The sequence below is a fragment of the Emydura macquarii genome, unplaced genomic scaffold, assembly GCF_026122565.2.
Source record: "Emydura macquarii macquarii isolate MOO-44397 ecotype Brisbane River unplaced genomic scaffold, CSIRO-AGI_Emac_v2 contig_1041, whole genome shotgun sequence".
NCBI lineage: Eukaryota > Metazoa > Chordata > Testudines > Chelidae > Emydura > Emydura macquarii.
In genome coordinates, this window is record NW_027131178.1 from 1,041,715 (window position 1) to 1,068,927 (window position 27,213).

General features: G+C 41.8%; 1 long non-coding RNA gene across 1 annotated transcript in view; it reads left to right on the forward strand.

The window, feature by feature from the left end:
- The first annotated feature begins 17,139 nt into the window (after nt 1-17,139).
- The window catches only part of LOC137150910 (uncharacterized), a 32,427-nt gene continuing 22,353 nt past the window's right edge, over nt 17,140-27,213 (forward strand). The window contains exons 1-2 of the long non-coding RNA XR_010919114.1: nt 17,140-17,245; nt 23,045-23,240. This is a non-coding gene — a long non-coding RNA (uncharacterized lncRNA). The remainder of the gene's footprint in view (nt 17,246-23,044; nt 23,241-27,213) is intronic.

The following is a 27,213-nucleotide window of genomic DNA, read 5'->3' on the forward strand; positions in this document are numbered from 1 at the left end:
TACTTTTTTTTCCCCTTAGATGTCTGCGGGCAGGGTGGGCACTTCTATTTTTCAAGAGTTACTACTGATTTTGAATCTCTCTGGTTTTCGATGCCCAAACTGAAGGGCCTGGTTTTTATAAAGTGCCAAATAGCCACCTTCTGGAAATCAAGCCCCTTTAAGACGCCTCAAGTTGGGCACCCAAAAATTAAACCTCTTGAAATCATTAGTTGCTTTTAAAAAACTTGCCCTAGCTAGTATGAGCCTTGTAGAATCAACATTCTTAATTATGAGAGGAAGAGAGCTGCTCCATCGACATGAGAGATCAGAAATGGGGATTCTTTTCCTGCAGAAAATTTTGATGAAAACAAACCAACAAAAAATCATTTTCATCAACATTTTTCATATAAAATTTTGACATTTCAGCAAAAAACTAAACCAAAAACCAAACCACAAGCTTAGGTTTTTGGCTGACTGTTTTGGGTTGTTGAATATTCAGCCTTTTGAGAAAAAGAAATGAAAATTGTTTTAGAAAAGCAGATACTTTCTGTGAACAAATTCATTTGATCAAAAATCCAATTTTCCCTCAGAAAAAAGTATTGATGGAAAATTTTCAACTGGCCCTACCCATCAGCAACTGACAGAGCTCTGTGTTAAGGTCCTGGGTATGAATGGATGAGAAGGACTCTCTTAAATCCAGGCTTCAAAGAGAAAATGAAGTGAGTGACCTTGTTTCACCCTTCTTCAGGAATGACCCTTTCGGATGAAAAGCGAAAGGAAAAGGTGCAGAGATCTGAGTTAGAAGGAAGATAAACTATGTCAGAAAAGGCAATATCCCATTCTTTGGGAGGGAGCACGGTCTAATGGTTAGAGCAGGAGTCTGGAACTCCTGATTTCTAATTAATCTATATGCTTCAGTTTCTTCATCTGTAAAATAGGGGCAATGCTGCTTAGTCACTTTGGTAAAGTACTCTGAGATCTATGGGTGAAGATCTACAAAGGATTATTACTAGCATCAGTTTAATCAGAGATGCTGTTAGCTTTCGGGGGTACAGGTGTGACTGTAGTCCAAGGGAAGGTGTGACTGTAGTCCATGTGGGCATGCCATGCTAGTTTTAAGGTAGCTAGTACAGGTGGCTGTAGCAGTGAAGATGTGGTGGCTCAGACTAGCACTAGCAACCAAAGTACAAGCCTGGCAGCGAGCCACGGTACATATTACGGTTACTAGCCCACGATGAAGCCTGTGCTGCCACGTCTACACTACTATAGTTACCCATGTTAGCTAGATTAAAGCTAGCATGGCTATACCTACCTGTGCTGCAATCACACCTTCCCTTGCAGTGTAGACATACACCCTGGACCCCATCCATGAGGCTCAGGCATCGGAAGAGCTGGGAGGTCATAGGGATGGAGCTGTGGGGGGTGGCAGGTAGCCATTCTCTGCTGTATCATGCCCTGAATGCTGCGGGCAAGTTAATGCTGGCCTGTGAGTATTCTGTGCCCTTTGCAACTCCAAAAGCCAGGACAGGAACTCCACAGAGCAAAGATAAGAGCCCTGCCCTATCTAATCTGTTGTTAGACATGATCCAAGGAGTGGGTGGATGAACAATAAGGCGGGCTGGAGGTAGAAAGGATGAGGGTTTCTGCAACGCCATGATGCAGATTCCCAGTGCAGGTCTGCACACTGCCTGGTGGTTCGGTTAAGGGATTAGTACAGTTATGAAAGATAGAGCTGCAAGACGGAGAATATCCATGAGTCGCTTGCTGTGGGCATCACAGAAGAGGTGATTTTTCAGGAGGGACTGAAACACGGCACAGGTGGTAACTTGGGGGACCCACTTTAGGAATTAATTTATCCATCATCTGGTGCAAAAAAAAAAAAAAAAATCCAGGGTTCTGGGTGGCAAAGCATGCCCTAGTGGCACAGCTGCAGGACCTGTGCAGTCAAGAAGTCACAAAGGTTCAGGTGGGAGTCAGTGCATGGCTCTTCATGGCTGGTCCTGGCCTTTGCAAGTTTCCCAAGATCCAGTGACTTTCAGAGACGGTGATAACAGAGAGAAAGTAACCTTGGGGCTCAGGCACGAGATCTGGGTTGGGTTCCTAGCACTGCAGAACACACCTTGGGCAAATCACTTAATCTCTCTGTGCCACAGTTCCCTTCTGAGAATTCAGGGACAGACTGCACCTCTCAGATAGGGAAAAGGGTCCGTCATCCAGCCACAGATGGATGGCAGAGGGGAACATCTTGCTGGCACATCTGTTCCCTGTCCCCACCCAGCACAGAGAAGCATGTCGGGGGAAGGAGGAGGTGGCGGTGGAGCAGTTAGGCACCTTGCACCAGCGGCACAATTTAAAGCAGCCAGCAGCCAGCTAGTGTACATGGTGGATTCTCTGTAACGTGAAGCCTTTAAACCAAGATTTGAGGACATCAGTCGCTCAGGCAGAGGTCAGGGGTCCAGCACAGGTGTGGGTGCCTGCCATGTGCAGGAGGTCTAGATGATCATGATGATCTAGGTGGTCTAGGTGATCATGACTGGCCGTAAAGTCTATGAGTCTATGCTGTAAATCACATCAGGGCTGGGGCGCCAGCTCTGAGCCTCCTTGATTCCTCCCCCAGGCATGGAGAGAATCCAGTCTCTTTGAAGGAAACTCTTGTTGTGGGGCACCAGCTTCTGTCTTTCATGGTCTGAGTTGATACTCCGAAGAGGCGAACAGAGCTGCGAAGGGGTAAGCGTACCGCGCCAGTGAGTTGCAGCGACTTTCGCTTGAAAGTATTCACTGCAAGCTGTGTAAACTTGCTTTGCTTAAACAAACACACTCGGAGGCAAAGGTTTTTTTTTTTTTTTTTTAAACATTTTCAGGGAGCCTGGAGCCTCCAGAAGCGGCTGGCAAATCTGTGTTTTCTCTGTGACATGCAGCAGCAAAGTTCCTTGGAAGAAAAAGGAAGAAGAAAAAACAGACCAACCTCAGGATCCCCAAGTGGTTGAACTGATATAAACAGCCAATATAGAAACCAGTGTTGATTCCTACCATCAGATTCTCACTCACTTGGACCTCATGAACAGCAGTGACACACACCAGAGGGTAGGCATGGGAGGGAAGGAAAGCACATGTGACATGCATGTAGCAATGCAGTTGTTATAACCATCATGCCCTGAAGCTCATGCCACACATCACCTGCTAGTATTTCCATTCAGCTACCATTAAGACAGATAGTAGTAATACCTGATCCTCCTTGCTCCCTCTTTATAACAGCTGCAGGAAGTTACCAGCTTAAAGCAGCAGGCACAATTGTTTTCTCAGTGCATACAGCTGCACCCCGTTAGGATAGTAAATATCCATGGTAGTGATGGACTCAAACCAACCCCCCCAGTATCCAAACACCTGCACCAAGATATGTGAGTGCTTGTAAATTAAACCCAGATACAGGCCCCAATGGGCCCCATCTTTATAAAGGGAAGAATCCAACACCCCGTTCTAAAAACCTGTGAATTTTTGGATGCTGGAAATCTGGATCCAATCTCACAGTCCAAGCCTATCTTTAGTTAGTGTGAGATATAGGGCCCCAGTCTGATTAGTCACTCTAGTGTAAATCTGGAGCGAATCCACTGCAGTTACTGCACTAGTGTAAGTGTGATCAGAACCGGGCCCACATTGTGGTAAGTGACAATGAATCACATGCTAAGGTACCAATTCTATTTGCAATGTAGCTAATCAAAATTTGCAGGATATTTGAACCAATAATTTTAACTCTGGTGGGTTCAGGAGTGGGTTTTTGTTTTTTTTTTAAGTTTGGGTACCACGAGCATGAGTGTCAGTGACTTTGCAAGTGGGAGGAAATTATATTTTACATTGATCAGTGACAGACTGCCCTCAGAAGGCTGAGAGGAAAAATGTAAAATAGGATGTTTATCATCTCCAAATTGTCGGAGGTCCAATGCATTTAGAAAGAAACCAGTTTTATTCATATTTAGATAAATTCTCTAGCCTTTGCCTACATTTTGCCTCCATTTACATGCTAATGTTGCCAATTCTTGGGATTTTCATTGCAAGTTTCATGGATATTTGAGGTTTTTCTTAAAGCCCCAGCTCCTGGGGGGTCAGGTGATTACATGAGAATCGCTGCTTTCCTACCCCTTGTGCTTGCAAAAAAAAAAGCTTGAAAGAATGAACTTTAAAAGATCAAAAACCAGTAAGCAAAGAAAAAAGAATCCAAAAGGTCCTATTTTTAAAATTCTCACGATTTTTAAGCCGGGGGGGGGGGGGGGGGGGGTAGGAGGGGCGGGAGCTAGCTTTTTTAAATAATATTAATTTTTATTGATAAAGTATTCCCCAGAAAAAGCACTCATGGTGCTGAGCAACAATCGGAAAATAATCAGTAAATAATAAGTCCATCCTGACCTAAACAAAATTATAAACAAGAAGGGTACCAAAAAAAGAACAGAACTGAGCAGAACAATGAAATAGCAACAGTGGCAGTAATTTGAAAAAAATGGGGAAAAAAAGGGAAGGAAATGAAATGAGCCAGAATTCAAGGGAGAGTGATATTCACACCATCAAGGCCACCATAACAAAAGTCAACTTGCCTACTGGCTTCAGTTGAGATGGTGAATCCCTGATGCACTGGGTGGTAGATGAGAACAAAAACCTACCGGGCAAAAGCTCCAGGAGGAGTTTTTGAATAGAATCAGTACTAGTCCCATTTACAGCTTTATAAATAGGCTTGGAAGGATCAGATTTGTATCTGTCACCGTCGTTAAGTGTAGCTTTTATAGTATGCACACAAAGCAATGAAAAAATATTTCCATCAGTAATAATCAAAATGTACAGATAGGCAAAGTTAGAAAAAGGCTACTGAGAACTTATTAAAGTGTGATTTAAGACTCTTTTACTGTGTATGTTTTGACATGATGTTGGCAATTAGTGTTTTTATCCAGATCTGTTGGTTCCCTATCACTGTCTTAACCAGAAGATCATCTTTCCTCTCAAACCTCTGCCTTTATTCTAAAATGTGTTTTAAAAAAAAAAAAAAAAAAAAAAAAGGGGGGGGGGGGTATTCTAAAATGTGTAGCCTTTTTTAATTTAAACTGAATTTACGAACGTATTAAACTACCATGGGTTCAGCTCCTGTTGCTACAATTTCAAGCTCAACAGACTGAAAATCACCTCTGGTACTCTTCTCAAATTTGGAGACTCCAGAAACACGTGAAGACCAAGGATAGTTGACCACAGACACAATCACAAGTACAAAGTTTTATCTGTACTACAAGTTTTATTAAAGCAGTAAGTAAAGTTTCATTTATATGCCTATATAAATCCCATAAAAACTATGCAATGACTAAGACTGTAGTCAAACTCATATCCTCAAAGATATTCTAGGATCCAATGGACCTCTCAACGGATGATCATTGACAAGGATGGTTCCTTCTGAGGTTTCCCATTGGGGTCATTTCTTGGGCTCGTCCCACTTTTATCCAACCAGGAAACGTCTTTTATATTGTATGCATATACATCAGGGTTTCAGCCCTCTTTTCCTTATCTGCATATCACACCCCATGAATATCAAGGTATCCCATTTTCCATATGTTGTTTCTTAGTTCCTCTTATTCTCACTAGCATCTACATGCAACATGTAACCTGCAGTCAGGACAGGACATTCCATGGCATTAAAATCAGGTGTCTCGTGGTTTTGGACAATACATTGCCATCTACTGCAATCTAGTTTTCTGTAACGTCACCCGTTGGCACATCTTTTACAGTAATCGTGTGACCTTACTGGCTGTGGCTTATTCCTAGGTCACGCACTCATGTCAAGCATTCTTAAGCCTATGGCCTAGTATGGCTAAGCTAAAATCTTGCAGACCTCAACTTGTAGGCCTTGCATTTCAGCCACACTTTACTTATATACCTAACACACAATCACCATTCTTGAATACTTGTTAGTCTTACACTTCTGTAGTCCTATCATTTAAATCTATTTAACGTACATTGATTATTTATGAAATAGCATATTCATTGACCGTAGCACCAAATAGCATAAAGATGAATGGATGGCCAAATGAATTAATTGCTTACAAATAGAACCAAAAAATGATCATTTGCCTTGGAAGAGGAATTTTGAAATTTCTGGAGCTGGAGAGTGTGGAAAGCCTGGAAGACCTGACTCTGGGGCACTCTAGTGAGCTGCCCTGGAGTCAGGAAGCCTGGACACACCGGCTCCAAGTGCAGGGCAGACACGCAGCTGGGAATGATTTTCTGACAGAAAAATCAGAATTTTTCCAGCAAAATTTGACATTTTCTGACAGACAATTTGATTTTCTCTGTTTGGTCTGAAAGCAAATATTCAAAATCCGAAGTGTTTTGATTTGGATAGGCTGTTTCTTTATGGAGTTTTAGTTTTGCAGCCGTGTGTCCTATGGGCCAAGCTCCTTGGCCAGACTTTCTTCTCCTATCATGCACCATGACCAAGGATTCCCATGCGCACCGTCTTCTTTCTCCAAGAGGGAAGAAAATGAGAGGCATAGTTTGTCCAGGAAGCTCAACATATAGAAGAGAATGGGAGAAAGAGGCAGTCAAACTACAACTCCCATGAAGCATCACAGAAGCACTTCCAAATCAACATTTCAGTTTTCAAATTTTTGCCAAAAACCAGACATTTTCTGCAGGGAAAAAAAAATTATTCTCATGAGCTGTTCCTACAACATGTATGAAAGCTGCAAAAGAAAACCCCAACGAGCTGGGGTTGGTCAAGGTGACAAGCGTTCTTCAGTCTTCAACAAGCAACTAAATGTATGAAATGAGGAAAGTCTGTCCCATTAGCCATCAGCTGTCTAGTGCCCTAGGCAAGGAGAATATACTGGGGGGTTGTTCTGTTTTCTTTTTCAGTTGGCTAGTTCCGTTTGAGTCAGTGGTTCAGATTAATTACTAGACAATAAATAGCAAAGCATAATAAGAAGCGAGGCAGGGGTGAATCTGATTAGATAAATGAGAACCAACCCAGATTTTCTCCCCAAACTCAGACACAACCTTTTTAATGAAGTTTGAAAAAGCAGAGTTAACTTTCTTGCATTTTTGCTTACCTGTTGAATTTCTGGGTTCAGTCTTCCAGACACTAGCCAATATCAACTCCAAAAGCAGCAAAAGAGAGAGGTTTGTTCCCTGTGGTTAGTACACCTCCTCCCCCCCACAACTTGAAAGAGCCAGGTTCAAGTCTTTTCTTTGCTACAAATCACTTATATTGCGTCTAAACTGACACTAACTCGAATTAACAAATTTGAATTAGGCACTACACCACTTGCAGAGGTGGTCTTATTAAATCTATTTTACAGGCAGCTTAATTCAAATTAACAGTGCGCCAGTGTAGACGCGGGAGTAATTAATTCGAATTAAGGGGCTTTAAATCAACCTAAGCCGCCAATGTAGACCAGGCCTTAGTCTTTCTGTGCCTGTGAAATGGGGATAATAGCATTTCTGTACCTCACAGAAGTGAGTGCTGGGAAAATGAATGCATTAAATGCTATGAGGCAGGCAGGTACTAATAAGGGGCAGATAAATATCTTAGAAAGGAGACATTCTGTTCTTTATAGTATCATGTCTATTATATACCCAAAGAAGCAGGGAGTCTCTGGTGTTTCAGTGAAATTATTATTTAATATTTATATTACCATAGTGCTTAGGCGCCTGCCCCAAAACATTTACAATCAAAGTGAAAGACAGTTGGGGGGAGTACAAGGAAACAAAGCAATAGAATAAGTCAGCATAATGGGCCATGGTCTCAGCACACCAGGAGGCCCACCGATGTCACATATTTTGTAGGCATCATGGCAAAGGCGAGCTTTAAGGAGGGAATCGAAGAAGGACAATGAGGTGGCTTTGCAGATGTTTACAAGGAGCACCTCCCACACCCGGTCAGTGAGACCCTCTCAATCGGTCAGGAAGTCGACTGAGTAAGTCCACGCCCTCAAGCAGCGTAGCGCTGAGCCAACAGGAACGCTCAGCCCGTCGGCTCAGCGCAATGTGAACAGCACGCAGAAGGGAAGCAGAGCAATCGACATGAGTTACGCAAACTACTCTGTGTAATTTGCGTAACTCCCATCGACTGCCGCCGAATCGCGCGGTAAGTGTGAACCAGCCCTTCTCCACAAGAATGTTCTGGCTGAGATTAAAGGCAGTACGCCCTTCTCACATTTTTTTATGGCCTGCCCCAAAACAGCAAATACCAAAAATCTCTCTAGAAAGCCTGTGTTTTGTATAATATCCAACCTGATTTTACAGACCCAAGTGGTTTGGGTGGTTCCCTTAAGGTTTTCTGTAAGACTATGCTATCTTCTTAGCAATATGAAAGGAAAACATAACAGGCACTTACCAGCCAAAAGAGTAGCAGATACAGCTGCTAGTGATAAAATGGCTCCCTAAGGGCTGCAGCTGTTTGGTTTTGCCAAATTTCAAGAGCCAGCACCAGAAAGGCATTCTGGGAAAAATTTCCTGTATAAGACAACACTGTAAGATCTCAGTAAGGAAAATGTTTTTAGACAAGAAGCTGTTTTGGTGTGGGGTCATTCACAATTTGTGTTGCCAGCTTGTGTGACCTAGTTGTAAGTCTTATGCTATTTAATATTTTTTATTAAAGATTTAGCTCCTGGAATCATGTGATTAGATGAGAATTCCAACTTACCTTTAAATGAAATTTTCTAGTTCTCATAAATACAGAGTCAAGTCTGAAAATGTGATGCCGCCCCTTCCCCCCACCAATCTGGCCCCGGAAGGAATAAATAGAACCTACAACTTGTGACTTTTACAATCTCATGATTTTTAAGCCAAACTTATGATTGGGGGGAGGGGCAGTTACATAAAGGCCCTACAGATAGCTTTGCCCTAAAACTCCCTTTTATTTTACAGTTACAGAGGGAGATTTGGGAGAAACCAAATTCCTTTTATCCCTGTCTCCGTCTTCCTTTACCCACTGCACAAAAAAATAAATATACAGAAAATATCGAATGATCACATACTAAAAATAATAGGAAAAATGGAATTAAGGACATGTTTTTTCACCACTCTACCATGATCATTTTTTTCATCTTTTTACATCCCCTTCCCCAATTCTTCTTTTGTCTTTCCTTTGCCACTAAATGTTAACAACTGAGCAAGTAAGGCATCACTTAAACTAACAAACAATAAGCCTGATGTTTCTCCCCGTGGAAGTAAGACTGGGGCTGGCATTTGAGGGAACTAACAAAGAGAGTAAACATTAGGCCTTACAGTGACAGAAGTATGATCATGAAAGCATGCGCTATGGCGCCTTTATCTGAGGATCGCAAAAACTTCTACATATATTAATGAATTAGTTTAGTCTCACAGCACCCCTGTCAGCTAAAGAACTGTTATTTCATTTCACAGCTTGGATCAGATCCAGAAGCTGAAGAGGCTTCAGATCTGATGTTCCAACTTGTTTCATAGCGGTGCACTCAAGCTGAGAAATAGGGATCAAAATGCAAATGCTCCCAAAGACTGAGGAAGTTGGGATCCAGAGTTTGAATTCATGACCATTTCTACAGAACGCCAGAGGCCCAGAACAGTAGAGATGATTGAGAAGTGAAGGTCCCTCTTCCCCGCAAATAAAAATCATTGAAATTATTCTGGTTTTCACTGAAAAAACAAAAACAGTAAATCATTTTTGTGTATGTGAAATATCCATTTAATCAAAAAGCCATTTTTCTTCAGAAATAAAGTTTCAAATGCAAAGTTGTCATCCAATGGTTGTCTTACCCACTCCTTGGAACATCCAGAGGACTGGGGCTCAGATGAGGCTCCAAATTTAGGCCTCCAATTCTGCAAAGGTTTACGCACATACTTAACTTCATGCACTGTTAGCTCCTGGAAGCTAGGTGCCTATATAACTTTGAGGGTTTGGGCCCTCACATACAGAAGTCTTTCCAGGAATAGGGCCTAAATTTGGAGGGCGGTTGTGAATAAATAAAACTGGGCTAACGGGAATTGGAAAAACCAGAGTCCCTCTCTCTTTTTTGCCCATTTCATCCAACCCACACAGTCATGTGTAGATTTCGAGTTTAGTTGACTGAACATTTTTATGATGTCCCCACAATATTTCTATGTCCACCTCTTTCCCGTGACACCTTTTCACTGGGCCTTTGTGATGTTTACTTGTTGTCTATTATTTGTATGGACCCAAACCAAACCCCAGACCAAAACATAGGTGCCGGGACTTGACCGCACTGATTAGGCCTCAGCTGGAGTATTTTGTCCAGTCTGGGTACCACATTTCAGGAAAGATGTGGACAAATTGGAGACAGTCCAGAGAAGAGCAACACAAATTATTCAAGGTCTAGAAAAATGACCTATGAGGGAAGATTGAAAAACTTGGGTTTATTTAGTCTGGAGAAGAGAAGACACATAAAGTTTTCAAGTACATAAAGGGTTGTTACAAGGAGGAGGGAGGTAAATTGTTCTCGTTAACCTCTGTGGATTGTACAAGAGCAATGGACTTAAATTGCAGAAAAGAAGGTTTAGGTTGGACATTGGGGAAAAAATTCCTAACTGTCAGGGAAGGTAAGCCCTGGAATAAATTGACTAGGGAGATTGCGGAATCTCCGTCACCGGAGATTTTTTAAGAGCAGGTTAGACAAACACCTGTCATGGATGGTCTAGATAATACTTGGTCCTGCCATGAGTGCAGGGAACTAGACTATATGACTTCTCAAGGTCCCTTCCAGGCCCATGATTCTAAGGTTTTACAGACTACAGGGAGATGCTGAGGACTAGCACAGGTTGAAAATTGTCAGGTGGGATTTTTTTTCATTTGAAGAATGGCCTTTGAAAAGGAAAATGTTTATAATAGTTTGAATTCTTTTGTCTAAAAAATAAGTTTTGTGTTTTCAGGTTTTTGTTTTCCTTTCCTACCCCTCTCCTACTTTTTCTCCTCTTTTTTCAGTGGCACGGTATAAAAAGAAAAAAAAAGTAAAGAAGTTGGCCTGAATGAGGAAAAAATTAAAAACTGAAATTTGGAGGTTTTTAAAATGTAAATTTTCAAAACTGGACATTTTTCTATAAGAATGTTCCTAAAAGTGTTTGGATGAATCGTTCCTTTGTGAAACCTGTGGAACAAAAAATCATTCTGACACTTTTTTTTTTTTTTTTTTCAAAATTGAATGTGAAAAACCCTCATCATTTTCTGAACAGCTGTACTGAATCCCATCAGCACCAACTTCAGGTGGTGCTGGGACTCTGCAGAGAAGAGCTCAGCAGCATGTTGCAGGTTTGAATCCTATGGCAGGAAGTTAGTTATTTCCTCTGGCTTTTATGTGGGTTTCCAGGTTTCAAAAATAGGACATTATAAAATCACAACTATGGCAGACGGGCTTGGGCATCTGTAGAGCCAGTAACTCTGATAACATATCTGTTGAAATTGACTAGTGTTTAAATTGGCACTGACCCTTTAATCTGCTTATCTGTGATGCATTACCTTGCTAAATGAGCTTGCAAATCCTTAAACCCACAAGTAGCTGTACTCGTACAAATAAATTGTATTAAAGTCAATGAAACTATTATTTGTATTACTATAGCATCTAGGATCCCCAGCACTGGACCTGGACCCCATTGTGCTTGGAGCTGTATAAACACAGAACTAAAGGGCAGTCCCTGCCTCAAAGAACATCTAACCTAGCTATAAGATAAGAGACAACAGATGGAAACAGACAGTCAGGGGAGTACAAGAAAGAACATTGGTTATCATGACAAGCAGTGATCTCAGCACACCAGCCGCCTAACCATTGTTAGCTCGTGACTAAGTTTATTCATGTGTTGAAGGATTTGTGAGACCAGAGTCTTACTTTATTATTATTACTGCAGCAAACTGCAAGTAAATTATATATCAGTATGAGGGCCTGATTCTATCCTTGTCAGCAACATCCATTATAATCTTGATTAAATAAATTAAACTCCATTTGGCCTCAATGGGCACAGTGACAGGTCCTTTGTTAAAAGGAAATAGAATGAGATTATTCCATGGGAAAACGATGGCTGGGAATCCAAGTCTTCTATAAGTCAGATCCTTTTTTCTATGTCCATTTGTTTATTTAATGAATCCAGTGCTGAAGAGAGGTGCTAGATTGATGGCTTTTGGGGACCAGAGTTTTCTATTTATCCACAGAAATATAGCAAAGCAGCAGCACTGTAAACTAAGCCCACACTGCATAACCGCATCTTACCCTTGACCTGAAAGGACCACCTGAGAAGGTAGTTCAGTTTCCTGGCTTTTATATTCTTAATCTGTCTGCTGGGACTGCCAGCAGGGTATCAGTTAGTGCTTCTTTTAATAGATAACATTGGCATGTTAATTTCAGAGCCAAAGCTTAATTATAAAGCTTGTTGGCCTTGAAATCTCACAAGTATAGGCTCTCTGATACGATTATTTCTGGCATGACCAGAAATACAGCTCCTCCCAGTCATCTTTTGGTGGTTCTTCTTCTGAACCTGGCTTAGACTAGGAAGGGCTGAGGCTGATGGAAATGAAAAAAGAAAAAACAAAAGGAAAAAGATACCCGCAGCTTTTTTAAAACCTCAATCCATCCCTTGCCTGTGCCTGACAGTTTAAGTTGGTTCTTATCCAATCTGGTTCATGCCTCTCTAATTTTTATTTCTTCCAAGATCTGACATGATTCCAAAGATGCCACTGGTTAATTAGACAACATCTGCCCCCACTGTGTGTTGGGCTTGATCTTATTTCAACATCATTGTAATTTTGCGCAATGGAAATGTTATGCAATTTCCTTCAAAAGATCAGTAGCTTCTTCTCTAAGAGCTAGGATCTTAGCTTGACTTTGGATTCCCTGTTGTTCATAGGTAGAACCTGATATATGAGGGCATAAGGATCTGATCTTTGATGTGTCAGGGCCTTATTGCGCTCGGCATAGTAAGCTAAGACCTATCTGCTCTCCTCTAGTGCAGGTTGAAAATGGAAAAAGAAATTTTCACAAACATTTGTTCTAAATTCCTTTCTGTCCAAAATGTGATGATTTTGTTGTTACTGAAGTTCAAAACAATTCAAACACGTTCCATAGGTGGTTTAAAAACATGTGTCGTCGTCATTGTGTCGTCCCGTGTCCCTCCCCCCCCCTCCCCCCCCCCCCCAACACACACACACACAAAATACATGAAAAGTGCATATCACTGAATTTTAAACTTTGGTTAAAAAATGTCATGGAGAGATTGAATTTTGGATGATGTTGACTAGCTCTACTGTGCTGAGGGGAACAGAATTGTGGAACTCTGTAGGAGGGCAGCAAAGGGAACCCATGAGAGCAAAGGAAAGGAGGATACACAAATATTTTAACATTCCTCCTGTATGGCTGTCAACTGGCATCATTGCAAATGACACACGTGGCCAATTTGTCACATGCGTAAAAGGAGTAGTAGGAAAGAGCATGAGGACCCCCTGCCCTGTGTGGCATGTCCCCCGTACATGGTGTCAGTTTCATTTCATTTAGAGGAATTAGTTAATGCTACTTTAATTGTCCCTTTCACTCCCTCCTACTTCCCACCACCAGAGGAAGAAGGGATGGAGTGCAGGCAGCCATGGGGGAGCCTAGGACAGCATAGCATATATGCTACTCCTGTTTCAGAGGAGGTACAGGAGGGATAACGTTCCTGTACATTGGCCTGAGACTCCTGAGTTATTACTACATGTCCACATGGATCCTCGAGTTATACAATAAATTCAGGTCTCGCCATCTGCATTACCAGCCCCACTCAGCCTGGCAGAGGGTTTTGAACCTGGGCCTTTGAAAAGTGAGAAGCCTCTTCCATTTGGGCAGATGGTTGTCAGTTAGAAGGAGCAGAAAAGTCATAAACAGTGTTTGAGTTGCACCAGAATGCTCTGGACGCCGTTCCAGCACTTTTATGGGGCGCTAGAACGGCATCTAGTATGTTTGATGATTGTAAAGGGAATCAATTATTATTATTCATGCTAAAAATATAGGATTTTTCATAATCCTGCATTATGCTCAGTGTTCCAGCACGTCTGTTCTCAGGACTCCAAAACCGGTCATTATCCGCTTCTTCTCTAGCAGGAGAAAGAGTCAATCTGCTAACATGGATTACACCCACATGGAATTTCTGTCTTTGAAAACATTGCTCCAAATGCCATGCCACTTATGAGGTAAATGCTCCCCGTAGGTGCCTTTTCAGGAAACATGGGGACCTTGCTGATCTCAGCTTTCCAAACATGCGTCAGTTTCCAACATCCAATGCTGTTTGTACCAAGACACATGGGGATCTAGCTATCCGGAGCTCCACTGATAATCCTATTCCACATGGTATCTGGGACATCTTGTTATTAGAACGGCAAAATCATAGCTGCTACACTGACCCCCTCTTAATGTTCTTCTTTATTAGATCTGTCAGTAGCATCTTCCATTTTAATATTTGATAAATATGAAGAGACAAGAATGCTTTAAAATACTGTCTCTACCGCTAGTGAACAAACCCTGTGCATCCTCCTCAAATTGATATTGCACCCCCATATACCCCCAAAAAGAGAAATCAATTTTAAGAGACAGCAAATCTGTGTTTATTGTTATACCCTCAGGAGTGAAAAGTTGAGGAATTGTTAATCATTTGGCTCGAAAGACAATGTTTGGGCTGTTTTTGTAGCAGTGCTTCAGCTTTAATTTTCATCGGTTCTAACATTTTTATCATTAAAACTGCATGAATATCTTTTTTAAACAGTAGTAATACCGCCTATCTGCCAGGCAGCATTTCCTGTGCTTGAGATTTCTGCATTGTCTGACCCCATTTCAGTCAATTTTCCATATCCTGCCTGTCTCCTATCCACTGAGGGAACACACTGATGCTGTGTTTATGCTAATTTTATGCTCTCTGAGTTGTGTCTGTTATTCAAAGCAGTTATTGCCAGTAATCTTATTTCTGCTGCAGCCCCCAGGGCAGACTAGGCCTCAAAATCGGGCCTGCAGACGGAGTCAGAGCCATCATAGCCTGCTGGTAAATGGCAGTTCTTTCCCACAGAATCTGATATCAGTTACTTTGCAAACACAGTAATAAAATGAAACAAATCAGATTTTCAAGTAAATAAACCAGACTTCAATGGCAACGACAATGGTCAGGACAACAGGATTTTAATAAGTGATGCTATACACGGGGAAAATGTAAACATACGGCATCTTCTTCCCCCATACCACCAGAAACAGCTGCCTTGACCCCCCTTAAGAAACAAAACAAAAAAATTACTCCTGGATCGGATCAGATATGCTCTCCAGTTTAAAATAAAAGAGTACGTATGGATATTCAGTTGAAATGGTATTCCCAATGGACCAGGGAGGGAGCTATGGCATTACATAGAGCGTGCAAAGAGATGGTTATTGTTGGTTTTCTCCCTTGTAATACCTGCAGAAAAACACAAGAGCATTTGTGCGCTGAGGCATTGGTTGATGCTTTCCAGTAAGAGGAAGAAGTTGATTGTCACATGAAGGTCCTTTCTCTGACCAGATCACTGAGAAGAGCTGGGTTCCATTCATGGATTTGCCATGGTCTTTATGTGTCACCTTGGGCAAGTCATTGAGGATCGAGTTCTCAAGCTTCTGTCATTTTGGGTTTTGGCCCGAATACTTCCATTTTCAGTTGCCAAAAACTCTCCAAAAATTGTCCAAAAAAAAAAAAAAAAAAAAAAGACAAGATGATCTGATTGTTCTTTCTGGCCTTAAAGGCTATGAAACATTTCCAATGGAAATTTCTGGTTTGATCAAAAAAGTGTCTTTTCTTTTTCAATCGAAAAAGTGTTTCAAATGACAAATTTCAATCAGCTGCATTCAAATGTGTTCAGTGAATTGTGACACTTCTGGCCAGGTTTTCAATGTACTGGACTGTTTGAACAATCTGAGAATTTATTTTGGTGCCTAAGTGGACACTGAGGTCTTCTGAAAAATTCAGACCATATCCCCATTTTACAGATGGGAAACTGAGACACATAAAAAACAATAATACTTCCTTTCTCATACTCTTGTCTGTCTTGTCTAGTTAATTATACACTCTTCAAAGCAGGCACTGTTTCCTACTATGTGTACTAGAGCAATGACGCTCTGATTTTGACCATTAGCTTCTTCAAGTCTTTCCTTAAAACATGCTTCTGATGTGAAGCCTGCAAACTCTAGCCTTCGTCAGGGAGTAGCAGCATTCTAAGACAAATTCTGAGAAAAAACACAGATTTCTATCTAGATCATCCACATTATCTTACTGATGTAGCCTTTGTTCTCCTTTCTTTCTGCTCTCCAGTGCTTGTCACGTCTTGACTAAAAGTGTAATCCAGACAACTGAAATCAGTGGGAGTCTTTGCATTGCTGTCATTTGGCTTTGGCTCAGGTCCTTACATTTAAATTGGGGCAGAAATACTAAGCTGATTCTGCCAATAGAGTTACTCTGAATTTACACCACTGTAAGTGAGAACAGAATTTGGCCCATTGTCTGTCTGTAAAGCATCACAGACACAACAGCTCTGTTTTTCGCTCAAATCCTTGGCTTTTGTTCATCCCTTGCAGACAGGTTTTAGACCTCAGTATGGCGCAAGAAATCACTGAGCTGACTAGCTGATTATCTTCTTTCAGTGATGGTCAGAAGTCCTGGGGTAAAATCTTGGCCTTATTATAGTTAATGGGAGTTTTCTCAATGGCTTCAGTAGGGCCAGGATTCCATGCCTGCTCTCCAAGCTGAATCTCTTGTTTGTCAGCTTCCTTGATACCATTGACCATGAGGAGTTGCTGACAAGGTTGAGGACCTGGGCAGCGAGAGAGGCAATCATCTTCAATGGCTCCATTCTTTTCTCATTGTGAGGGGTAGAGTATGGTGATTGCTCATCTGCCCTGAGTTTCAATCTGACTGAAACCAAGGGAGTAGATCACGAGATGATTTGGAGTGTCACATCATCCATAAGATCGCAATATTCAGCTCCACATCACTGTTTCATCAGATCCTATGACAGGGTGAGGCCCCATTACACTCTGTCCCAGAAAGAAGCAATGAAGGTGGGTCCTCCAGGTCTGCCTAGAAAGGCTTCAGGGAAGCAGCCAATCAGAGCCTAGCAGGCTCAGTTAAAAGGAGCTGCAGGGCCTGCCTGAGCAGAACAGTTGCTGGTGGGGACCAGAGGAACAAGGAAGGTGCTCCATGCTGGAGCTCAAGAGAGAACCAGAAGATGGGTTCTGGTGGACACTGGCATTCCAAGAGGAAGAACTTCAGCCATGAGGTCAGGATGCAGATGAAGGGGCTATATGGGAAGCGCCCAGGGAATAGCAGGAGCAACTATTACAGGAAGCAGCATGTGACTGCTCTTTGTAGGGTCCCTGGGTCAGGACACAGAGTAGTGGATGTGCCCAGATCCCCCCCATTGGCAGGGTGGCCTAAGCCTTGAGATGGGGATAAGGCTTATTTAGAGGCCTAAGTGAAGGGCAGTATTTAAAGGAACACCATAGAACTGCTAAAGACAAAGAGTCTCTAGGGAGAAAGGAGTAAATGAAGTTTGGAGAGAGAGCGAGAGACTGGCAACCAGCTTACGAGTTAGTTTATTGCCCGGTATATAAAACTTATGATACTAATAGTAATACCATAAAAGGAGAGAAAAACAATCAAACGCTTACAATACTACACAGTTACAGTTGGGGTATTGGAGAAAGCTAGCCCAGATTTGATTACAAAAGTAGAAAGTTGTGCATGGGCTAAAAGAGAGAGAGAGAGAGAGTGTTGAGGGAAGATGGGGGGTCTCACCAATCCGTGCAGCTCAGAGGTTCCCAGGAGACAGGCTGTTCAGCTTAAGGTCTGGAGTGCTTGAGACAGGCAGAGCCCCCAACACGATCAGTCAGGAAAAGGGGAAGTCCCAGTGGAGCTGATGCAGCATTTGAATCCAGGCATCAGAACCGTGGTTTGATCTTGGCTAGGGGTTTTTGTAGGAAAGAAACAGTGGTTCAAGGGAGAACACTAGGTTTGTTTATGGGTAAACAATGACTCCAGGGAGTATCCCAGAGTGGTTTTCCTTACGCTGGACAATGGGAGCTGATCACTCCTGGCTATGGGCAGTGTTCCTTATGGGAGCTCACAATGCAACCAGGGAGATTCAGTGCTTTGGATATCAATAACTAGAATGGTCTGATAACTGCGGAGCTGGGTGTGTGCAGGTGTGGGTTCATTTACATCAGGAGCAGAGATCTCCCATCATGCAGTGTGTCCCTGCTTTGCCAATCCCAGAGTTCAGTGCGGTTCCTGCTTTGGAGCTTGGTTCTCCATTCGGTATGCTAATTCTTGTTCCATCTACGATGTAGATGAGGCTAGGGGAGTTGCCTTAATCCTATCACCCTTGTTTGGAGGGGTTTAGGTGTGTCTACCACGGCCTTTTCATTGCTTTTGGTTTCTGGGTCAAGCAGAGTCTGGGGAGGGGATTCAGGTGAGCCAGAGAGAGTAGGGGTTTTGCGCCTTGGTTCTCAAGAACACAGAGCTGACAGGTAACATAACCCCTGGGCACCCACTGAAATCAGTGACAAAACTCCCATTGTCTGCACTGGGAGTAGTATCATGCCCCTTAAGTTTATTGAGCCTGATTCTCATGCACACTAAGGCCTCTTTACACCACTCTGACAGTGTAAAGGAGTCTTAAAGCGGATGTAAATGTAATTTACACTGTCAAAGGGGGCCTTACTTTTACATGAGAATCTGGACTGTTGTATGTACATTAATTTTAAAAATCTAATTTTTTTACAGTATTTAAAATGTAGAATTTGAAAAAGAAATCATGAATTTTCTGCTCATATTTACTTTTATAAAACTTTTTTAAAAAAAGTATAACCTATATTTTGGGTCTATACCGCTCTACAATGCCATCTAGTAGGATGTGTCCCTTAACTGGAAACCACTCTGTTATATTAAAGAAAAGTTGTTGAATTCATTATCTCAAACTCCAAGGAAGTAAAGAAGAAGCTATCCAGTTTTTCACATATTTGTGTAATACATTTGATGGGGGTTTAGACAGTTCAACTGAGACTTTTCATTGCATCCTCCAGCTAGCAAACTACAATTCCCAGAAGTTTGTGAATCTGCTCACATTGAAAGCTAATAAACCCCAGCACAAAGACTTCTGGGAACTGCAGTTTCTTTCAGTGGCTGTCTGAAAGGGGGTGCAAAAAGCAGACAATCTGTATACCCAGTGCTTAATATATGCCAGGACTTAGCTCTGGCACCTCTAGACTGGGCAGTTCATAACCATGGCAACCCTGGGCTTGCTACGTCAGTTATGAACGTAAAAGAAATTGCTTGATCCCTGGCACCAAATTGCTGGAGCTCTGGCATCTCTCTCATTACAAATTATGCATTGTGAATACCAAATGGTGTTATTTTGTGGGTGGGGATGCAGCCAGGTCATGATGAAATCTCTAGCCAAGATCTGGTGCAGAAGAGAATCTACTAGTGCAGGATGTGGGTGCAGATGAGGGACACACATACATTTTGTATCTGAGCAGGATCCATCGGTGTATATGTATGTAAGCGTATGGCCCTTACATCCTGCTGAAATACATCTGCCCACAGGGCTTACAGTCTCGTTATTCATCTAGCAATCCTCGCTTCCTCACACCCTTCTCTTTGCTACAGGTTTCCTCTTTCTCCATTCACCTTCTGTTTTCCCAAATTCATGATCATGCTCTTTTCACCTCATGTTGACCATATCCCTCTCCTAATCATCTATTGTTATTATTACAGTCGTGCTTTGAGTCCCAACTGAGATGGGGGCACTATTTTGTTAGGACTGTCTGTGCACAAAGTAAGAGAGAGTCCCATCCCCAAAGAATTTACCATCTAAATAAACAAGATAGACAATGGGTGGGAGAACCAGACTATTATCCCCATTTTACAGATGAGGAAATGGAGACACACAGGATAAACATTTTCAAAAGTGCCCAAGGCCTGGTCTACACTTAAAACATGTACTCACAGAGTTCTGTTTCTTAGGTGGTGTGATTTATTTCATCAGCAGAACGATGTCGGTATAAGCCCTAATGTAGATGCAGTTAAACTGGTCTTTAAAAAAAAAAAAGGTGCTTTTGCTGGTCTAGCTTCTCAATCCCAGAAGTGATTTGGGGCTAGATGTGCACAGCTATTTAGGCACCTGAAGGTAAACATAGGTGCCTATAGGGATTTTCAAAAGCATCTAACTACCACTGAAATCATGGGATTTTCAAAACTGCCTCGGCACCTATCTGTATCTTTAGGTGATTCAATACCTTTAAAAATACAGGCCAGTGGTCCCTGCCCAGAAGAGTTTCTAATCAGCACAAGAAGCACCTCAGAACAGGTTCCTGGGGTCCATGTCTGCTTTCACTTACCTCAGCGTTACTTTGGTAAAGCCTTAATGACTTTGGTGTAGATACTCCTGATTTGTGCTGGTGCAAGAGGAGAATTGAACTGCTTCTTGTCGGCCATATACAAAGCGCCATTTCTAACTTATGGTGCTACAAAAATACGAATTAGAGAGGGGCCTACACAAACTCCTGGGATTCGATCACACTCCCAATGTGGAAAAATTGGTTTCACACAGAAGACAGGCAGTCCTGACTTCCAGTCCTCTGCTCTAACCGTTAGAACATGGGGCTGCCCTGAACTAAAATGGGAATCTAGGGTGGGGTTTTTCAAAAGCACCAGAGGGGGTTAGGAGCACAAGTCCCATGAAAAGGTGAGCGTGGCACTTATGAAATGTCCATCCCTATTTCTTTCAAATCAGGAAATTAACCCTATCATTTCATAGTAAGAACAGCCTCTTTGCCCATTACTACACAGTACCTTGATGTGCCAAATTACAGGCGGGAGTTTATTTTAATAGGACCAGTTCAGTTATACCCAGTACAATTGATTCTTTTGTGTTTTATCTCAGTTGCACAAAAGAAGGCTTTTGAAGGGAATCAGCTATTTCCCAGGAGAGGGAGGGCAATAATCTACATAACACAGCAACAGAATAGGTAGCTTTCACACTTTCCAAAGATGAGGTTTAGTCCCTGTCTTAATATGAATTGCACAACCCACAGACATCTGGTAAGAGCAGTCACTCTTTCAGAAGGTTTTTTTCTTCTTTTCATTGTGCATGTTACACTGTTACCTGAAGCTTCCCCTTGACCATATCAAGATAAATAGGTTGAGTTGTTTTTACATTGCAAATACCATTAAGGGAAGAAAGAAAATCATCAGGCTCACTCATTTCCCTGCATTCTGTGGTGTGCTATCTGGATATGTAGTCTTGGATTACCTACCTATGCCCTTGAGAACTACGGCTCTCTCCACCAGATGTCCGTCAGCAGAGATTGCGGTGTGCTTCTTATGAAAGATCATGTGAATTATAACAGACAGACAGCATTCAACCGCTCTTTAAAATCACAGAGCTGTGGACACACATTCAACAACTGAAAAATATCCAAAACAAAAGAGAAAATCAATCTGACTTCATACTTGATTTTTTTTAAAGATACAAAGCATTAATTTTAAGAGTGCCAGAAGTTTGTTTTCACTAAACTTAATAAGGATTGATTCTTTTTTCCAAAAAAAACATTGTTCATTATTTGTCCTAGTCAGGATGCTGTTTCGAGGGTTTTCAAATATTTTTATTTTAATTTTGCTGGAGGTTCAAAGGTCCAGGTGGCTTAGATTATTGGATCAATGCAAATAAAGTTCATCACATACTTTTCAGTAATGAAGCAGAAATATATATATATATATATGTATAAACATATGCATACCCCATCAATATCCCCCAAATATATACACACAATATATTATATATATATACACACACACAGAGTATATGTACACACATATACTATCTTAAATCCCAAATACCGTGTTCAAACATTTCTCCCTCACATATAGGCTTGGGAAGAATTTAGTGCTAAATAAATGCTGCCTCAAACCAGGCAAGATAAAACATAAATCATTGCATTAAAAACCTCTAACAAGTCTATCTGCTTTTTGAAATGACTGGGAGATGAAAGAGAGGAGTCTCATTTAAGAAGGCCCAGCGGAACAGTTCTGCATTTATATAGCTGTTATCAAAAGCAATTCATTTGGAGATCAAATAGACTGACAGATAGGACAAGCTGGGGATCACTGCTGCCTTCAGGCAGCCAAAAGCTAGGATGGTTTCCCAGTACCATCACTAATATTGGGTCTAGTCAATGCTCATGTCTATTACAGCTTGCAGTGACTGCCAGCTGAATGTTAATATATGCTTCTTTAGACTCTTATTTGGTGCCGATTTGCAGCTGAGGGAGTAAATTGTGTGCGTTCCTTGGTCTGTGTTTTTTTTTGTTTTTTTTTAAACTGAATCTCTCCCTTTGTGCCGAGCCTGTGTCTGATTCGTATTTACTTTTTTTAAAAAAGGTAACAGCACTGACAACAAAAGACAATAGTACCTTCCCAGTGACCTGTGAGCAATGTGCTTTTGTAGTGAGATTAATAGCACCTTCTTTGTCCGTGTGTTAACGATGCACTCTCTTGTATTTATAGTGGGAGTCTCTAGCCCTGTCTGTTCACTCTAATGCACAAGACAAATGCAATATAGTGTAACAAATCCATGGCTGACTAAAACTTCGCAGCTGCAACAATGTAGCATGCTCAGAATTCTGCACCATAAGAGGGACCAAGAGTCCTTTCTCCTAAATCACGGTCCCACTTGTCCCCCCACTGCTTGAGCAAAAGGAAATTCTCTTTTGGCTCTTAGCAGTATAGGACCTAGGTCTGATTCCATCCAACAGAGGGCAGGGGTACACACGCATGCAAGCCTAGTTCCAGATGACTGAGCCCACCAAGGGAGGCGCTATCCACTCGGCTCTCTTCTGTTGTTGGTTCAGGAGGATAAATGCTCTCCAGATGAGTAAGAAAAGAGATCAAACCAGAGGTTGTGCCAGACAGAAATGGGGGAACTTGCAAAACTGTGGAGGAGACAGAGAAACTATTTCAGGAGAACGATTTTAATTCCTTTGTTTTATGTTTGTTATGCTTTTTTATTTTTTTTTAGTGCACTATTCGTGGTCAGGTGAGAATACTGCAATGCAGGGTGCTGGTGGGATAATTGGTGGTGGATCACTAGATGAAAAAGGGGTGAGATGTAGGAGAAGAGCAAAGATCCACAAAGAGGCAGAGGAAGAAGAAGGCTATGCGAGAAGAAGAGGCGAGTGGAGGTTGCAGGTGGGAGGAGATGAAGGACCATCAAGGTGAGTAGAAAGGGCAGAGGATAGGGTGTGTGAGGGAGGGCAGTAGGTGATACGACTGAGGAGGCACCAGCAGCAGAATTATACAGAGCCTTGAAAGTAAGGAGGACTAAGGCTCTGACTCAACAAAACACTTTGATCCAGGTCCTTAAAGGTATTTAGGTGCCTAACTCTCAATGATTTCAAGGGGAGTTAAGGTCTGGGGAGATAAAAACCTTTGAGGGCCTGGGCCTTCAGCCCTAAATAACTAGAGACCTGTAGCACCATGCCTTCACCACATCACTCGCTCCTGTTCTATGTTTAGCCTAATTTTTTGTTGTGAAAAGAAGTTGGCCAGCAGGTAATTTTGTGTTGCTGCGGACCCAGGAAGGTTAGCTAAATAGGTTAGCATGAAAGAGATGCTGCATTGCATCAATGGTCCTTCCAGTGCGTTCAGCTCTGTGGTGAGGGGCTTCAGTGCAGCATGTGGACCCAAACAAAACAGGATGAAATACTAATTACGGTAAGACTTAAAAAAAAATAAAAATAAAAAGCTATCTGCCCCCACGAGACTCTGAGCCTTCAAGCAAGTCTCCTGTGGAACAAAAGTAAGTTTTCAGCTTTGAATAATTTCCCTGCAACATAGATAAATCCTCCCGTTTCCATGTTCCCCCTCCATCGCCCCCCAGTTTTGCAAACAAGAAAAGAAACACTAGGAGCCATTTCGCTGGATAACCATGCAAATGAAACAGAAGATTTAAATGTCTTAGCAAGGAGATCAGAGACACAGTTTGAAACAGCTCTAAGGGGCATTAGAGTTATTATAAGGGAATGGGGATGGGTGCATTATGTGGGCTCGTGATTTCATTAGTAATATTTCAGGCCAGATCCTCAACTGATGTAAATTGGCATAGCTCCATTGTGGAGCTGTCTCGACTGACACCAGCTCAGGGTGTAATTCCTTAATATGAATGTTGACAATGATTTTGTAGAATATGCTAATATAGTTTATTTTTGTCCTTGTGCAGATGACTCCAAATAGCATTTCAGAGTTAGGGATTAGAATGTGAGTTATTTTTTTTTTTTTGTTAACATTCAGACTTGAAGGCAACACATCCATTTCTCTTTGGGATTTTGAGGTTGAATGTGATCAGTTGCCCTAGAGACAGAAATAACAGGCCTTGTCTGTATAATTTAGACATTGTCAGCCCATTAATGAAATAGAAAATAAAGATCCCGTATCCTTATAACTTATAACCTGTATCTATCACTTATTTATTGAACTCTTGCTGTTCAAAATCAGCACATCCAAAGAGGCAAACAGAGATGCTCAACCATCATACAACAAAAAATAAATAGAACTCAATAGACCGCAAGGTAATCACCAATTGAAAATCATGAGCACACGTCAACACCTCATACAATAAATTCAAGACACATAGGACACAGTCTATACCTATTCTCCCTTATCTTCACAGCTGACATTTACACCAACTATAAAAGGATTGGTCTACACTGAAAGACCTGGTTGTGTGTGCATGTGTGTGTTACCAGTAAGTTCTAATAGCAGAAAATAGAAAACCTACAAAAATGAAATATTTTGGCTAAAAATGTCCAACGAAAAATTTTTGGGCCAAAACTTTCTTTTTCAGTTTTAAGCAAAACAAAAAACAGTGGTTTTTCAAATGTTAGATTTTCTGTTAAAAAAATCAAAAGTATGAGGAAAGCAGACATTTTCCAAAAAAATATTTGTTTAGTCCAATTTCAATTCAATTTCAGGCTGGAAAAAAAAAAGAAAATTTTCAACCAGCCTTAGTTACTAACTCATTTGAAGACTAAGTTATGGGAATCAGCTAAGTTCCTCCTAGAAGTTACTAGGAGATCACTGAAGAGTCTTTGCAAGTGTCCTCAGTAATAATTTTGGGGTGGCAGGTGAAAGATTAAAAATAAAACAAATTCCAAGGCTTCCACCTGTACAGGCACACAGATGCTATGGTTGAAGAATAAGTCACAAGGCTTAGACTCAGGATTCTTGGATTCAATTTCTGACTGTACCACGACCCTCTTCAACGTTGTTGGCCAAATCATCTAACCTTGGTTTGCTTTTGATGATCTTGGAGTGTTGTGAGGCATTATTCAGCAACGACTGTAAAGCACTTTGAGTCTTTGGATGGAAGCACTCTAGAAGACCAGTTTATTTTTGTCAGCACTGAGATACTAGAGTGATAGATCCAAGAGAATAATAGCATTGGTTCAGATCTCTATGGAGGGGGAAAGGCAGCAGAGATCTTGCATGGAGGGACTAGGGCTTGCATCTCATCCATATAACAGATTATTGATCCATCCACATCACCTCATGGAGGCTGGGTTGAAAGAGTTTGAGCCAGGTCATGGGTAGGTAGGTATGGTTGGCGTGAACACTGAGTGTACCACTATGCAAAACCACTGGCTAAAACCCATTAGGAGAGCAAAGTAATCAAGGAAGGTGCTACATACTACACACAGTACCCCAGGTCTTGGTTCTGTGGTGAAGCTGCTTCATGGGCCGAAGGCAAGGATTCCTCTTCCCTTAGTTCCAGCTGGACTCTGCTACACAAGGCCCATTGCAAGGGGAGGGACTTTCGGAACAAGAGTGAGTTGATTCATATAATGGTCCAGTCCCCTGTGGTAGTAGGGGACTGGACTCAATAACTGAGGAGGTCCCTTCCAGGCCTCTGTTCCTCTGAGTTGGCCTATACTATGACACAGAAGTGGAATCACATCTCAGTGAAATGTCTTCAGGATTTTTTTGGTCTTCTGAATGTCACTCAGCCTCCCTTTCAAGGTTGTTCAAGACAGGGTAAGACTGCTGTGCAGCTTTTTACCCCACCTTGGGGGATGGGGCTTGCGGTCCCTCAGTGTGCTCTGCATTGTGGGTCAGCGTAGTGTGACTCCAGACCAGACCCACTCAAAGAAACCACCAGGAGCAAAGCTTTCTGCGGAAAGGAAACAGAACAGAATTCCAGCCCAGCAGCCTCCTCTCGGCTTGCCTCATCCTCCTGACTTCACTGCTAAAATTTCCTCCTGGGAGAGCAGAGGATATTTTCTGGACGGAACTAGGAAGTTCTCCCAACATGCAGCAGTTTGTAGTTCACAACCTGTAGCTCCCACTGCTGCTGCTGAACCATACCGGATCCTGGGCCACATTAGCGATCAACGTGTGTGTGTGTGTGTGTGTGTGGTCACAGGTGTGCCCATGGCTCTAGAAGTCTGCTATTATCCCTGGGTAACAAACTCTTTTCTTACATGCCAATTTCAAGCTGCAGCCATAAAGACATTTTGCCTTATTTACATGGATTTTTCTATGGAGTCCTCCTGGAGGTATTATTCTCACCAAGTTCCAGTGAAATTATGTGGGCAGGAAATTAATTTTAAAAAGCCCTTGATGTCCCTTGAGTGCAAGTAAAAATCCTGCATTATGCAACTCAAGCTTATAAACCAATAAATAAAGCTTGAGACGACGGGTATTTGCCTCGGTGAACCAAACACAGCCTCTGACGTCAAGGGAATTATGAATATGATGCTTTTAAGGGATAGTCTTAATCATCTGTTTGATCTTTTTCATCTGAAACATAACTTGTGAGCTAAGATCAAGAGTTGCACCAGCTAAATATCAGCTACATTCTTTAATCGGGGGAGGGGGTGGAGGCTATTCTGTTCAGGTTATTGTAATGTGCCTGTCTCATAATGTGCTCTCTGAGAATTTTATGTACAAGATCATCCTGTTAAAGCAGAGAAGCTATTTGATGAACTAATGTAGGTCATTTTTTCCCCCTCCAATTCTAACTACCAATCATCCTGAACCACAATTGACCATTTTCAGAATCGAGTCAGGGCTAAATTGCAAAGGGCATTGTTCAAACACAGAACAAAATGATGGGCTCTGCCTCAAAGAGCTTTTGATGTAAGTATAAAACAAGAGACAGATAGATACAGGCAGACAGGGAATACAACCACA